The sequence below is a fragment of the Mustelus asterias genome, chromosome 14 (assembly GCF_964213995.1).
Source record: "Mustelus asterias chromosome 14, sMusAst1.hap1.1, whole genome shotgun sequence".
Lineage (NCBI taxonomy): Eukaryota > Metazoa > Chordata > Chondrichthyes > Carcharhiniformes > Triakidae > Mustelus > Mustelus asterias.
This window is the reverse complement of record NC_135814.1, coordinates 63,130,671-63,148,082: the sequence shown is the minus strand read 5'-3', so window position 1 is coordinate 63,148,082 and position 17,412 is coordinate 63,130,671. Positions and strand designations below refer to the sequence as shown.

Here is a 17,412-nt window from a genome sequence, read left to right as displayed (position 1 = left end):
TAAGAAAGGGCACTATTCGAAAGTGTGCCGATCTAAACCTAGGAACGGCAGTGCGGCCTGCGATTCTTCAGAGCTCGGGTCTTCGTCGTCGAAGTCATCGAGGGGTTCGTCCACGTGCGAGGCCAGGACGACGCCATTACGGTCGATGGAGTCGGAGGTGTGTGACCACCAGGGGTCGCTGAGTTTGGCGCCATCGCCCACGTGCGACTCATGGGAGCGGCCATGTTGGTCGGCAGTGACCGCGAACGACCAGCAGGGGTCCTCCTCATCGATTTCAGCTGCCTGCAGTGGCGCTCATGAACCAACGGTGGCGTCGATCATCCTGGACCAGGCCAAGCCTCATAGACTTGACAAATCTATGATGAATAACCAGGTAAATGACCACGTGATTTATTGTCTGTTTGACAGCGGGAGCACTGAGAGCTTTATCCACCCAGACACTGTGAAGCGGTGTGGACTCCAGATTCAACCTGCCAAACAGACAATCTCTATGGCATCGAGGTCCTGGTCTGTCACCGTGCTAGGGAGTTGCGTGGTAACTTTGAAGGTGCAAGGCACAGTTTACGAGCGTTTCAAGCTCCTAGTGTTTTTGCGCGCCAATACTTCTCGGACTAAACTTCATGGTCCACTTGAGGAGTGTAACCCTACAGTACGGTGGGCCACTCCCTTCACTGGCAGTGGGAAAACAGCAGCAGCCTCCAAATTGCCCAACGCGCCCCGCCTGTAGCCTCTCGACGCTGAAGATCACCACACCCTCCTTGTTCCAGAATCTTGTGCCAGGCTGCAAGCCCATCGCGACTAAAAGTAGGCGTTACAGCGCTGAGGATCGGATCTTCATTAGATCTGAGGTTCAGCGGCTCCTCAAAGAAAGGATCATACAACCCAGCGCTAGTCCGTGGAGAGCGCAGGTCGTGGTGGTCAAGAGCGGGAACAAACCCCGGATGGTCATTGACTACAGTCAGACCATTAATCGATATACGCAGCTGGATGCGTATCCTCTCCCGCGCATATCTGATATGGTCAATCAGATTGTGCAGTACCGGGTGTTCTCCACCATAGACCTCAAGTCTGCCTACCACCAACTCCCCATTCGCCCAGAGGACCGACAATACACGGCTTTTGAGGCGGATGGTCGCTTGTATCACTTTCTCAGGGTTCCCTTTGGTGTCACCAATGGGGTCCCGGTCTTCCAGCGTGCTATGGACCGAATGGTGGACCAGAACGGGCTGCGGGCTACCTTCCCGTACCTGGATAATGTCACCATCTGCGGCCATGACCAGCAGGACCACGACACGAATCTCCTGAACTTCCTACGCACTGCATCTCGCCTGAACTTGACCTACAACAGGGAGAAGTGTGTGTTTCGTACGCGCCGTTTAGCCATCCTAGGATACGTGGTGGAAAACGGGGTCATTGGCCCTGATCCAGACCGTATGCGCCCCCTTTCTGAACTTCCCTTGCCCGCTAGTGCAAAAGCACTGAGAAGATGCTTAGGCTTCTTCTCTTATTATGCGCAGTGGGTTCCCAATTACGTGGACAAAGCCCGTCCGCTCATTAAGTCCACGACTTTTCCCCTAACACCAGAGGCTCGATTGGCCTTCGATAAATTGAAAGCCGACATCGCGAAAGCTACGATGCACGCTGTTGACGAGTCCATCCCCTTTCAGGTGGAGAGTGATGCATCTGATTTCGCCCTGGCCGCCACACTTAACCAGGCGGGCAGGCCCGTAGCCTTTTTTTCCCGCACCCTCCAAGGCCCCGAAATTCGGCATTCAGCGGTGGAAAAGGAGGCCCAGGCCATTGTGGAGGCCGTCAGGCACTGGCGCCATTACTTGGCGGGAAAACGGTTCACCCTGATCACGGACCAGCGGTCCGTGGCGTTCATGTTTAACAACACGCAGAGGGGCAAGATCAAGAATGACAAGATCTTGCGGTGGAGAATTGAACTCTCCACCTATAACTACGACATCATGTACCGTCCAGGGAAACTCAATGAGCCCTCGGATGCCCTCTCGCGTGGAACATGCGCCAGTATACAGGAGGACCGTTTGCAGGCTCTCCATAATGACCTATGCCATCCTGGGGTCACTCGGCTCTACCACTTTATAAAAGCCCGCAATCTGCCCTACTCGGTGGAGGACGTCAGGTCAGTAACAAGAAGCTGTCGGGTTTGCGCGGAATGCAAACCGCACTTTTACCGACCTGACCGGGCACATTTAGTCAAGGCCACTCGTCCCTTCGAGAGACTGAGTGTCGATTTTAAGGGCCCCCTTCCCTCAACAGATCGGAATGTGTACTTCCTCAATATCATTGACGAGTACTCGAGATTCCCTTTTGTTGTTCCCTGCTCTGATATATCCGCTGCCACGGTTATCAAGGCATTCCGTGATCTCTTTACCCTGTTCGGGTACCCCGGCTACATCCATAGCGACAGGGGGCTCGTCGTTCATGAGCGATGACTTGAGGCAATTCCTGCTCTCATACGGGATTGCCTCTAGTAGGACCACGAGCTACAACCCTAGGGGTAACGGACAGGTGGAACGTGAGAATGCTACAGTCTGGAAGGCTGTCTTACTGGCGTTGAAGTCAAAAAGTCTTCCAGTCTCCCGTTGGCAAGAGGTGCTCCCTGATGCGCTCCATTCTATTCGCTCCCTCCTGTGTACGGCAACCAATGTTACTCCCCATGAGAGGATGTTCTCATTCCCTCGGAAGTCTTCCTCGGGGACCTCATTACCGTCTTGGTTGACGTACTCAGGACCCGTCCTCCTGCGGCGACATGTAAGGGCCCGCAAGTCCGACCCGTTGGTCGAACAGGTCCATCTCCTCCACGCCAACCCTCAGTATGCCTATGTGGCATACCCTGACGGGCGAGAGGACACGGTCTCGATCCGAGACCTGGCGCCAGCAGGGGACGTAGCAACCCCTGTCGCTCCCATACCCCCTGTTCCAAACCCCTTAACTCTTGTTTCTGCCCCGGACACGGCGCAGGCAGCATCGGGACCATTGCTTAACCCTCTTACTCCCGTGTACAGCTTGCCTGAGCCCCGAAGATGGTCGCCACTGCAGGGCGTGTCAGGACCCCATGGACTACCGTCACCTCAGGGTCAACCGGCCTGTGAGTCCGTGGAAGAACAGCTGGACGCCGCCTTGGGGAGAACGCCACCGCAAGTGCCTACTCCGGTGTCACCGCTGGTATTGAGGAGGTCACAACGACGGTGCGGTCCCCCTGACCGTCTGAACTTATAGACTGATGACACTTTGTTCTGTTTTTTTGTACCCCGCCGGCCTTTGTTCTCAAAGGAGGGGTGAATGTGGTGAACCATCGTTGGTTCCCACTGGATAGTACTGAGCCAGGGTCTGGCCAGTACTACAAGGATGTACATATGTTACTGTTGGGTTGTGCTACTTGTTGCTGTTGGGGTTAGGGTGGGGTTGGTACACCTTTGTACTGTAGTGTTGTGGTACATCCCAGTCGGGCTCCGCCTCCTGGGAGAGGTATAAAAGTCTCTGCTCTGGCTGGGACCCCTTCAGTCTGGGATAGTGTATATAATTATTGGCTGCTTCATTACAGTAAATAAAAGCCTTTATTTCCCGAGCATCTGGCCTCGTGTTTGAGAAGCGCATCAAATATTTCCACTGCCACAGTGGAAATATTCTTTGGATACACTGCAACCTGTTATTGCTTTGCAGGTGGTTCCCTGGCACTTGAGTGATGAACAATATTTACAGGAGTTGAACTTGGAGTGTAGTTTTTGGCAGCTTCAACTTCAGTAGCTCTGGACTTGGAAATTGAATGTGACCTTGCTAGCTCCATCAGCTCTGACAGCTTTCTGTCATCCCTGAGTGCTTTGTGGTGTAATTGAGTGAAGAAACAACCTTCGATGATTTCCCTTTTGACTTGCTCCAGATTACCAAACTCAAATTTGGTTGCTAGTTGCCTCAAGCTATTTCTTTATATGGCATTTATGTTTTAAAGTGTCAGTTTTGGTCTTTTAGCTCTCCCGTGAAGCATCTTCAGGTGGTTTACTACATTAAGGACATTATGTGAAAAGGCAAAAAAAACCTTGCAATTTTCTGTGGCCTATCATAATCTCAGCAAGCTCCAAATTACTTTAAAGACAATTAGGTACTTTTCAACTGTAGTCATTGTTGTAATGTAGGAAAATAGGAAAAGTGGCAGCCAATTTGCACATGAAAACTTTCACAAAAAGCAGTGTGATAATGATCTGATTATCTGTTTATTTTAATGATACGTAGAAAATTTACTGCACATACAAACGCCATTCAGCCCATTCTATCTGTGCCAGTAGAAAAATAGCCATCCAGCCTAATTCCATTCTCCACAACTTTGCTTCATGGCCCTTTAGGTTACAGTTCTTTGAATATATATCCATGTGCTTTTAAAATTTGATAGGTGCTTCTGCCTCTATACTGTTTCAGGCAATGAATTGCAAACCCCCACCAAGAGCTGGGTTAAAAATGTTCTTCTCCAATCTGTCTAATAGCAACATTATATCACAGTTTTTATTTCCTTGCTGGTAAAATGATCATTTACCATTGTCTACCTGCTCAGGTTCTGACATACTGCACTCATAGCATAGTGATAATATTACTGGACGAGTAATCCAGAGGCCTGGACTGATGTTCTGGGGACATGAATTACCAACCGTGGTAGCTGGAGGGGGAGTTTAAATAGGGGCAGCACGGTTTATTTATTTTTATTCATGTCACAAGTAGGCTTACATTAACACTGCAATGAAGTCACTGTGAAAATCCCCTAGCCTCCACACTCCGGCGCCTGTTCACACTCCGGTGCCTGAGGGAGAATTTAGCATAATCAATGCACCTAAACCAGCACGTCTTTCAGACTGTGGGAGGAAACCGGAGCACTCGGAAGAAACCCGCGCAGACACGGGGAGAACGTGCAGACTCCGAACAGACAGTGACCCAAGCCAGGGTGCCACCTGGCGCTGTGAGGCAGTAGTGCTAACTACTGTGCCACCTGTGGTTAGCACTGCTGCCTCACAGTGCCAGGGATCCGGGTTCAATTCCAGCCTTGGGTGACTATGTGGAGTTTGCACGTTCTCCCTGTGTCTGCATGGGTTTCCTCCAGGTGCTCTGGTTTTCTCCCACAGTCCAAAGATGAGCAGGTTAGGTGGATTGGCCATGCTAAATTACCCTTTATTGTCTCAAGATATGCAAATGTGTGGGATAATGAGGATAGGCTGGGGGAGAGGGCCTGAGTAAGATACTCTGTCAGAGTGTCAGTGCAGACTTGATTGGCTGAATGGTCTCCTTCTGCATTATAAGGATTCAATAATAAATGCCTGTGGATTAAAATCTCATCTCAATAGTGGTAACCATGTTGTAATAATCTATCTGTTTCACTCATGGCCTTCAGGGTATCAAGTCTACTGTCTTTATCTGATATGGCTTTGGTGTGACTCTAGATCCTCAGCAATGAGGTTGGCCTTTAGCTATGGATGGGCAATAAATTTTGGCCTTTCCAGTGACAATCACATCTCAAGAATAAATGAAACAAAACTGATTGCATTCTGTTACTGTATGTCAACACACTTTGTTGTTCAGTAAGATTTTACTGTGTCAAAGGAGAAGTTTTATAGCCACATGCATAGTATGTGAATGTATTCCAAAGCTTAGTTGACGTTATGTATATAGTGTGCACCACAGCACTAAAGCATGATTATGTCAGCTGACTTAACATAAAAACTGAAGGGCCTGACGTAAACTTTGTTTGAATTAAAATCTCTCAGTATTTAAATTTCTGCGTTCATAAAAGTCACAACAGAGTTCATCAGGATTTTAGCAACAATTCAAGACATAAAGCATGTACGTCCTATGACAGCTTTAGATAGTAAAATAGTTTAAACTTAAATTGTAAAATTTAGATTTCTATTTGCATAATGCTTTTGAAATGTGAAATTAAACATTTTGATGATAAACAGAACATAAGGATAATTCTTTTCTGAAAGTTCGCTAACTTATAAACATGTAATTATCTTGTCTGCATAAAACAAAATATGTACCTTTTTGCTGAGGTAGTGTTGTGTAAGTATTATGATGTAACATCCCGGCTATACAGTTCTGTTTGATGGGAATACACATTGGACATTGTAATCTCATCATGGCTTTTCCGAAGCAATAATGTCTAAAACTAACTTAAATTTCATAGAGGCATTGGTTTGTCTGGAAGTACTGTACAAAATACTGTAACATATAGCCACAAATTAGGTGAAGTGAAATTATGTTTAACCATAAAGAACAAAGAAAACAAAGAAAATTACAGCACAGGAACAGGCCCTTCGGCCCTCCAAGCCTGCACCGAACATGCTACCCGACTTAACTAAAACTTCCCATGTTAAATAAAGTGGTTAGAAGGATATACTGGATCCTAGGCAGAAAGGCATAGGGCCTGATTTTACCATTTTGAGTTCAAGTGCCGAATCTGGGCGTCAAATAGATCCGAGGCCGGAATCGTCTTTGCAGCGTGCCCATATGCGTTTTGCTGGCTCCGGTCCGATTCGCGCTATGGGCGGGGCTTAGCGCTGCCGGAACGATCGGAGCTCTGAACTGTGCATGCGCAGTTCAAAAAAAAATCCGAAGCAGCGCGCCCAGGTGGGGAGAAAATAACAGAGAGAGCGGCTCTCTGACCCAGATCATCTGGGGGCGGGGTGGGAGGAGGAGAGGGGGCGGGACCCAGATCATCCTATTGGAGGGGGGGGGGTGTTGGGAGGAGGAGAGGGGGAGGAAGAGAGGGGGTGTGACGGGTCCATCTGGCTCACCAAGTCAGTTACAATACTGCGTTCAGCATCTACTGAACCATCTTGGATACAAAGGATAATGGCATTAGGGTTCTGCATGTAAGCCTTGCTTATGCTAAAAATGATATCCTTGGTGTCGGCAGCCATTCCTGATGTTACAGTACTGATAACACCAGGAAGATCGACCAGTACCATTCATTACCCTTTGTATCCAAGATGGTTCAGTAGATGCTGAACGCAGTACTGTAACTGACTTGGTGAGCCAGATGGACCCACAAGGCAGAAGGACCATCTTTGTGTTGACCAAAGTGGATCTAGCTGAGGAACATACGGCTTATCTTGCTAACGGAAGGATGGTGGAGGGAGACCAGCGATCGCGGTAGGTTGGGGGTGTGCTCTGCCAAGGGGGGCCTGCCTCCCAGGGGGCTCTGATCCCCGGGGGGGGCGGGGTGGGTCTGCCGGGGGGGCCTGCCTCCCAGGGGGGTCTGATCTGGGGAGGGGGGTCTGCCGGGGTGGTTAGCGGGGGGGTCAGCGAAGGATGGTCGAGGAGGATGGTGACTTCACAAGGGCAGAGAGGGCTTCGGAGGTTCCGCTGCAGAATAGAAATCCGCTTCGGACTTTTATTCTGCAGGTCGCTAAAAGCGCGGATTCGGAACGGGCCAGAAGACGGTAAAGTGGGATTTGGCGGTAGAGTTGGGCGCGCGGTTCATTAAGTCGATTTAAATGCATGCCAATGCATTTAAATTGTCGGGCCGCCTGATTCGGGCGCGGACTGGACCCGCGCCCGAATCGGGTGTCGGTAAAGCCGCGATCTGCTCGGATTCGGGTGCAGATCGTGGGTTGGCCGGACACCCAACTTTACCGCAATTTGGGCGCGAAGTTTTGGTAAAATCGGGCCCATAGAGTACAAAAATAAAGAAGTCATGGCGAATCTTTATGTTTTGATCTTAACTGGAATATTGGGCTGGATTTAACAGTTTCCAGTGGGAGATTTGATTTGATTTGATTTATTGTCACATGTACTGGTATACAGTGAAAAAGATTGTTTCTTGTGCGCTATATAGACAAAACACACACTTCATGAAGTACATAAGGAAAAAGGAAAAGGATAGGATGCAGAATATAATGCTGCAACTACAGATCGGGTGAAGAGAAAGATCAGTTTAATATGTGACAGGACTATTCAAAGGTCTGATGGCAGCAGGGAAGAAGCTGTTCTTGAGTTTGTTGATACGTGTTTTCTGACTTTTCTATCTGTTCCCCAATGGAAGAAGGTGGAAGGGAGTATGCGGGAGGTGGAAAGAGAAAATCAAGCATTGGATGGCCAATTAGCGTCAATCTGGTGGAATGGCAGCTAATTTGCACTGGGAAATGGAATTCCACATCCAATCAGGAAGTTCAGAAGCAAAAGAATAATGCCATAAAACGGATGTCAGTCACCAATTGAAGTCCTCTTGCCCTCTCAGTCTTTTGTTATTTGTTAAAGCAGCATTAAAAAAAATTGTGAATAAATAAAGTGGAATAACATCCAGGTGCTGCCACTTCCACCAGCAGACTCTGCTGCCACATGCAGCAACGGTTCCATGTGTAGACCTTTTTATTCACAGTGGTGCTACCTCCTCATGCCTGACATAAGCCAGTCCTAAGTCTTTTCCTGTCCGACTGCTGAAAAATGGAGTGGGCAACAAAAAAAAATATTCAGTTGAGTCTTTAACCATTATTTTTTGTTGTTGTTAATTGTTAACTGTTTTTTGTTTCAAGATGGAAGGTGAACTTCTGATTTTGGCATCTGCTCATCTTCTGTATTATCAGAGACTGGCGTAAGGAGATTGGATTGCTTACCAGGCACTGTATTTTACATAAGTATGAAGGACTGGTGGGGGGTGCCAACAGAAGAAATATATATATACAAGGTCAGACTAGATTACAAATGTGACTGCTCTACTTGACTCCCTGGCTCCAACTGAAGTCCCTCCTCGACCCGTGGTCCGTGCCCTCCTGCCCAATGGCTCAACTTCCCATCGGGACAATTGATAGGGTCCCTGCCGATCATGTGGCCCTTGGGAAACACTTCCCCTCCCCCCCCCAACCCAACTAAAAGTGCCACACTACTACACTGGGGTGCTCTCCTTAGCAAAGAGAGGGTCGAGAGGAATTTTCTTTGTTCTTTGTTTGTAATTTTCTTTGTTCTTTGTTCAGTTGGGCAGCATGGTCAGTGCAGGCTTGGAGGGCTGAAGGGCCTGTTCCTGTGCTGTAATTTTCTTTGTTCTTTTTCTTTGTTCTCAGGAGATTTGATAGAGGTGTTCAAAATAATAGCAGGTAGAAAGTAAATGTTTCCATTCATGGAAGGGTTGAGAACGAACAATGGCATGAGGATTTTTTTTTTGCATCAAATGGTTAGGATCTGCAATACACTGTTTTCAAGTATGGTAGAGGCAGATTCAATCATAGCCTTCAAAGTATAATTAGACACGCACCTGAAGAGAGCAGAAATTGCAGGTCTATGGTTAAAGATTGGAGTGAGACTAGCTGAGTTGCTCTTGTAGCAAGCAGGCACAGAAAAAACAGATTGATTGTGTGGCATAACCATTCTATAATTCTATGTATATTGTAAAGTAGAATGAAAAGTGATGAGGTGAATTGGATGGGAAGAAGACTCAGATTATTATCTACAATAAGTTATAGTGCTGAACACCATTAATTGTTAAAAACTTTGTTCTTAGTAACAAACTACTACTATGTCAAAGTGATTCAGGCAAGATAGTTGGACTATTTTATTCCTACTTGGAATGTGGGAAGCAGCAGTTAGACAACATTTATAATCCATCCTTAATTGCTGGAGTGTATTAAGATTCTAAGACATATGTGTGGCATTTCTTCAGAAATTCTCCCAACATTTAGTTACAACAATAGTGGAACCCATGGGGGTGTGGTTTAAATGGTTAAAAACACTAATATACTTTCTTGCTCTAGGATATTTATCAACGTTACAATGGGAAATGAAGAGCTTCTGGAAGATTCTGCAGCAGCATAGGACTGAAATCAGACATAGGTTAAATCAGCTAGGGATGGCAAGTTTCTTCATTGTTTGACAGGATAACCAAATGTTAACCAACCCATTCCTTGGTAACTCCAGTAATCTTTAAAAACTATTTACAACAATATTACATGCTTTATTCATTCTGCATGTCCCTTATTTTTTTTTATTTGTGGGACATACGCATCGCTGGCTGGCTAGCATTTATTGTCCATCCCTAGTTGCCCTTAAGAAGAAGGTGGTGAGCTTCCTTCTTGAAATGCTGCAGTCTACATGCTATGGGTTGACTCACATTATCATTAGGGAGGGAATTCCATGATTTTGACCCAGAGATTGGGAAGGTCCGGCGGTATATTTCCAAGTCATGATGGTGAGTGGCTTGGAGGGGAACTTGCAGGCGGTGGTGTTCCCATGTATCTGCTGCCCTTCCAGATGGAAGTGGTCATGGGTTTGGAAGGTGCTGCCTCAAGATCTTTGGTGAATTTCTGCATATTGTAGGTGGTACACACTGAGTACATGAGTGTGCAAAGTTTCTCTACTTTATTCTAGGATTTATTTTGCTTGCCATCTGAGGTTGAAGATGTAGACAGCTGCTGCAAAATATTTTGAATCCTTTGGGATGGACACTATTATTGACTGAAACTATTATTTGCTCCTTCCATCCTTATGCTATAATGCTGCAATCTTCTGTGAGGAGTTCATGGTCGACTGTCTCTGTGCTGCTGCCTTGTGGAAAAGCAGCCTTATTCTCATGCACACCAACTGCTCCACTGACAATGAGAATGGGATCCTGGTTATCAGCGATCAATGGAAGAACAGACCTCAATAAAGCAGAAAGATCTGTAAATTTCTGAGGGAAACAACACAATGCCCTCAAGGTCCACTGAGAGCTTTATTCAGAACCATCATTCACCCATCAATTTTGAACGGGAATAGACCAAATGCATCTGCTATCTTCTATATTCGAGCATCAGAATGAGCAGAACATGAAACAAATATGTATAAATTTGCTATCTTACAGCAAAAAAAGTAAAGATTAGATATAACAGGTGTTGAATTTGGCCTTAACAGCAATGCAAAATGACAGATCGTGAATTAGGAACCCCTTAAATACCTTTGACTTCAATGAAAAACTCCAAGTGGGCTGCAAAAAGAGTACTTATTCCCTAATACCTGTTTTGCCCTTCCGTTCAAAGCCAATTTCATCCCAAATCTCCTTGCTAAAGAGAGGGCATCTTTATTTCCTGCAGTTGTTGCTAAATCCCAATGCTGACTCTGCCCAGGGCCTGATGGCATCTATCCTAGACTGCTCAGGGAGACAAGAGATGTAATTGCTGGGCCCCTGATGGAAATCTTTGTCTCTTCATTGGACACAGGTGAGGTCCCTGAGGATTGGAGGATAGCAAATGTGGTACCGTTATTTAAGAAGGGTAGCAGGGATAACCCGGGTAATTATAGGCCAGTGAGCTTGACGTCCGTGGTAGGGAAGTTGTTGGAGAGGATTCTTAGAGACAGGATGTATACGCATTTAGAACGGAACAATCTCATTAGTGACAGACAGCATGATTTTGTAAGAGGGAGGTCGTGCCTTACAAATTTGGTGGAGTTTTTTGAAGAAGTGACAAAAACGGTTGACGAAGGAAGGGTTGTGGATGTCGTCTATATGAATTTCAGTAAGGCATTTGACAAAGTCCCTCATGGCAGGTTGGTTAAGAAGGTTAAGGCTCATGGGATACAAGGAGAGGTGGCTAGATGGGTAGAAAACTGGCTTGGCCATAGGAGACAGAGGATAGCAGTCGAAGGGTCTTTTTCTGGCTGGAGGTCTGTGACCAGTGGTGTTCCGCAGGACTCTGTACTGGGACCTCGGCTATTTGTGATATATATAAATGATTTGGAAGAAGGTGTAACTGGTGTTATCAGCAAGTTTGCGGATGACACGAAGATGGCTGGACTTGCGGATAGTGATGAAAATTGTCGGACAATACAGCAGGATATAGATAGGCTGGAAAATTGGGCGGAGAAATGGCAGTTGGAATTTAATCCAGATAAATGCGAAGTGATACATTTTGGAAGAACTAATATAGGGGGGAGTTATACAATAAATGGCAGAGCCATCAAGAGTATAGGAACACAGAGGGACCTAGGTGTGCAAGTCCACAAATCCTTGAAGGTGGCAGCACAGGCGGAGAAGGTGGTGAAGAAGGCATGTGGTATGCTTGCCTTTATAGGATGGGGTATAGAGTATAAAAGCTGGAGTCTGATGTTGTGGCTGTATAGAACGCTGGTTAGGCCACATTTGGAGTACTGTGTCCAGTTCTGGTCGCCGCACTACCAGAAGGACGTGGAGGCTTTAGAGAGAGTGCAGAGAAGGTTTACTAGGATGTTACCTGGTATGGAGGGTCTTAGCTATGAGGAGAGATTGGGTAAACTGGGGTTGTTCTCCCTGGAAAGACAGAGAATGAGGGGAGACCTAATAGAGGTGTACAAAATTATGAAGGGTACAGATAGGGTGAACAGTGGGAAGCTTTTTCCCAGGTCGGAGGTGACGATCACGAGGGGTCACGGGCTCAAGGTGAGAGGGGCGAGGTATAACTCAGATATCAGAGGGACGTTTTTTACCCAGAGAGTGGTGGGGGCCTGGAATGCGCTGCCAAGTAGGGTGTTAGAGGCAGACACGCTGGCATCATTTAAGACTTACCTGGGTAGTCACATGAGCAGCCTGGGAATGGAGGGATACAAACGAATGGTCTAGTTGGACCAATGAGCGGCACCAGCTTGGAGGACCGAAGGGCCTGTTTCCTGTGCTGTACTGTTCTTTGTTCTTTATACACGTGAGCTTTAAATCTCAAAAATGATCTCAAAAGAAATGTTTTGACAAAGGGAATAAATATCTTCCATTTTAACATCATGCTACTCTGCAGGCAAAGAGGAGGGCAAGTAATATGTGTTTATGTATATCTGACTCTGGAGCTCAGAAACCTGCTTGGGATTGTTTCGTTGGGTCACTAACCACCACTAGGCAGGGCAAAGCTGTCTGCTGATACGAGGGACCTGAAGACATTTTCCACTGTTTGGCATGTTTGAGGACCCAGTCACGAGCTTAGTTCCCATGGGTGGGATTCTCCCAAAAAAATTCTAAGTGTTGAATTCACATAAAAACTGGAGTAAATACTGTTATTTTTTTCAGTGGGATTTTCAAAATGAATACAGATTAGGGACCCGATTCACCCAAAAAAATTCTACGTGCTGAATTGGTGGGAAAGATGGTGTAATTCATGATTAGTTTTTCAGTGGGAGTTCAGACTTCAAACTCCCACATTCTGTGCACTGCAGAGGTCACAATCGTGAATATCATTAAAAACTCAGGGGGGCGGGGCCTATTCACACCAGAATCTGACAGTTCTGGGCCTCTGTGCCTGCTCGATCACTGGCCAGCCCAGGACCCCTGCACAGCTGCCCCTCGCAACACCCCCACGACCCGAACGTGGCCCACACAAGAATTCCCAGACTAGCCCTGACCCCACCCCGTTCCAGAGCACCGCAATCTCCAACCTCCCCCCGCCAGCAGTGACGATTCTCCCCTCACCCCTCTGGGCAGAGCCTCCCCCTCAGAGGCAGCCATCCCCCAACGGGAGGCAAACTCCCCCCACCGGGAGGCAGACCCCCTCCGGCAGATCACCCCCCCCACAGCCCACCCTGATCGCTGGTCTCCCTCCAGCCCTCGTCGATCCTATCTGCAGAGTGGCAGCGGGACCGCCCACCCCCACCAATCGCCCCTGGGCCCCACCCACAATAGGTCCCTCACCTTGGCCCCGTCCCCTAGGCCCCATCCCCTCGGCCCCACCCCCTCGGCACTGCCCAATGCCTGGGGGGAATAGGCTGGCACTTCCAGGGTGCCCATGCCCATGGGGCACCACTCCCCTGCCGCCCAACCTCCTGGGGGGTCCCCGATTTTCCCCCAGGAAGCCGGGCGGCAGGGATCTCCCACTAGCTCCCCACAAGTGGGGAGCTACTTTAAACCCCACCAGAGTGAAATAATCCTGGCGGGGTGGGAGATGCAATCAGGCCCGGAAAATTTGGTCCCGGGTGCGATAATGACATTTAAAATAGATTAAAGATAGATTTAAATCACTTTATCTTGTCTTCCCACTGGTTTCCAGCGTCGTTTCGACTGCGCCTGCTCTCCGGCTATGGGAGACGCGCATCCATCTAGAATGCATGCACGAATCCCACAAAATGGCCGACATGTGCCTCTCCCAACCCGCGTGCCAAAAAATGTGCGCGTCGGGATGGGAGAATCAGGCCTCAATTCTCGTGGGCCCAGAGACCTCAGTCTTGGCCCACTAATTACATGTAAAAAATATTGAAATAAGTTTCTACATAATTTATTCAGCTCTGCGCCGATTTCTAGCACCCGGAGACTTGCGGAGGCGGTGGCGCCCAGCGGGAGGCCCGCTAAATGTTCTTTGCTTGAGTCTCCTGGCCTGCTGCACTCCTCCCCATATCTCTCAAACCCTGGAAAGGAAGCTGCAATTTTCAAATATCAGCAACTTGTTTTATTATAAAAAGATTTGGGTAGCAAAAGAGTTTAATGATTCTGTAGTAAAATGCTGCAAAAGGTCTACACTTCAATGCAATATTGACTTAATTGTCAACTTACTCTTCAACAGTGTTAGGCATGGGTGAGCTGAAATACCAGAGTTTAATTCACACTGACGCAAAACTGATTTTGGGCCTTCTACCGAATTATCCCCCCTCACCAGCACCACCCGCCACCCCCACTAGTGTGGCATTGAACCCGACGGCAGGACATGGGAGAATTCCGTCCGCAGTCATCAAACCTCATGACAGCATGTAAATCAAGTCATTAGCATAATTATTCAACACTCCATGAATCAATTGGAACCTGTGCAGGGTGTTTGCAGGGTTTGGAGGTCTCAAGTGTCATGATATAGTGCCAAAACCAGCTTTACCTCAATTATGATCATATGAATGTCATTTTGAGAACTTTTTACCCTCACTCACACAATTACTTGCCACAGCTTCAATTATAAGGACACTTATGCCCATTAATGTAGCTTTTGCCAACAATTACTTGCATACTTCACACCAGTTGACTATTTTTGGAGGCTGGATGTTGGTTGCATTGCAATTTTATACGCTCTTCAAACCTTCAGCAATTCAACCAATTTTCTTCTGCTTGAAGGGAAAAAGGAACGACTTAATAGGAGTGTGAGGGAACAATAAGCACTGGTGCCTCCAGTCTCAAACAGCTAACTTGAAGAAATAATCATGTAGAGTGTGGTTCCGTGCAATGAATTGGAAGGTGTCACTCAGGAGGCATGTATGTCATCCAAAAGTAACTATTACCATCATGACTGCTTATTTGTCCTCCCTTATTCCTGCACTGAAGCACTCTGAATGGAGCTTTTAGTTTTGGGAGAGTGTAAAATATACGTCCCAGATTATGTTCCTTCCCAATGACTTCAGTAGTAAGGAATATTGGCCAGGCTGTATAATGGCAGATGATTCATAACACCCATTTTACATTCTTGCTGAAGTTTTAATTTCTGGCAGCTGTCTTTCACACGTTTGGCATGTATCATAGCAAAATAGCATGCCATGTGTTGTCACAGCAAACTCGTTAGAAGGAGAATCTGACTTACGTTTTTATAAATGTTTCAGAGGAGTTGCCAGACATTAACCACTGAGCATGTTCAGCCTTTCACCGCACCGCACCCTGTCTCTCATTTCACCTAGCACAAGCACCTCCGGTCCATCCACTCCAGGAGGCTGATCTATTTCGATTGAAGAGGGGAGTCTTGGCTAATCCATGAATGAGAACAAGTAAGCAGAGGTGAAGTTGTCAAACTCTAAGCTTCTGATAAGATGTCATCCTTAGTTGCTAAGGTGCAAGATTGGAGATGTTCAGGACCTAAATACAGAAGTGTGCTGCTTTCTGAGGACCATTGATTCCTGGAATCATTTGAGAGCATGTGACATACCCTGCACGGTTTGATGGCTGAGGTGGAGGAGTCCCACAGAGTACCAATGTTTGATGACTTCATTTCACAGAACTCCAAAACACCCTGGAGAATATGGTACCAAAGATACCTTAGCGCAAGTTGTCAATAAAGTTGTGGTTTATCCTGGAATGGTGATGGTCACCATCTTGACAGTACCTTAAACCAGGACTTAACAGCCTCATTTTGACTCTGTAGTTTGCTCCCGAGCACATCACAGGACATGCTGTGAAAATGTACTGTGGTATGGCCAGGGTATAAAATGGAACAGGTGAGAGAGCTATGTCTCAGTGTGACACAAAATTGTGCTACCCTACTGCCCAGCTCATTTGAGGGTGGGTCTGAGCAGTCATCTCAGCATTCAATGTGACATAAAATTAGTTCAGAATTAGCACATTCAACTCAGAGCCAGAAGACTATAGATTCAAGGCCCACTGCGTATGTGAGCACATTGTCTACATTAATACTTGGAACACTACTGATGGGCTGCTGGATTACTGAGGGCTCTGCCTTTCAGGTTTTTTTTATAGAAACCCTACAGTGCAGAAAGAGGCCATTCGGCCCATCGAGTCTGCACCGACCACAATCCCACCCAGGCCCTACCCCCATATCCCTACATATTTTACCCACTAATCCCTCTAACCTACGCATCTCAGGACACCAAGGGGCAATTTTAGCATGGCCAATCAACCTAACCCGCACATCTTTGGACTGTAGGAGGAAACCGGAGCACGCAGACACGAGGAGAATGTGCAAACTCCACACAGACAGTGACCCAAGCCGGGAATCGAACCCAGGTCCCTGGAGCTGTGAAGCAGCAGTGCTAACCACTTGAGACATTTAACAAGGGGATTGGCTGCAAAGTGTTCCGATGTCTTATCCAAAGAAGAGTTGGGATTCTCCCCGGTGTCAATATTAATCTCTTATGCAGAAAACATACTGTACAAATTAGCTGTTTTGTTTACCTACAAAACAACAGTGACATTTCAACCTATTAACTGCCTCCGAAGTATTTTGGGATATTTCCAAAATGATAAAAGATGCTATAACAAGTGCAAGTTCTTTGTTTCTCCAGGGCCATCTCGTGGCCCAACACAAGAAGGTAACAAATCACCTCCATTCCAACAACTACCTGTTGACATTTTGCAGCTAGCTACTCACTAACTTTGTCCCCTGAGGCATTCCTAAAACATGGATTAAGTCACTCATTCCTGAAGAGGAAGCACAATGAAAAAAGAGATGCTAAAAATGCATAGACAAAACACTTTTATGCAACCAAATTGTTTGATTAGAATTCTAGTTTAACTAAAACATTTATTTGTATCAGGATAGATTTATGTTGCCCCAGATGAATGAAAGCATATATATGACAAATAATATCAACCAGAGGATAGTGATATGCATTGTGTTTAAGAAGGTAGTTCATTATGCATATGTGATCAGGACTATTTTGATAGAATTTTACCAGTTCTCTGGCTACGGGCTGGGAGATGGGAAGGCTGGTAAAATGGAGTCAGATTAATTACAAAGGAGACCTCACATTTTCCGCTGCTACGGCATATTCCTAGAA

General features: G+C 46.7%; 1 protein-coding gene across 1 annotated transcript in view; it reads left to right on the top strand.

Moving 5' to 3' along the window:
- pde1a (phosphodiesterase 1A, calmodulin-dependent) overlaps nucleotides 1-17,412 on the top strand; it is a 440,733-nt gene that overhangs the window by 131,240 nt on the left and 292,081 nt on the right. The window lies entirely within an intron of this gene.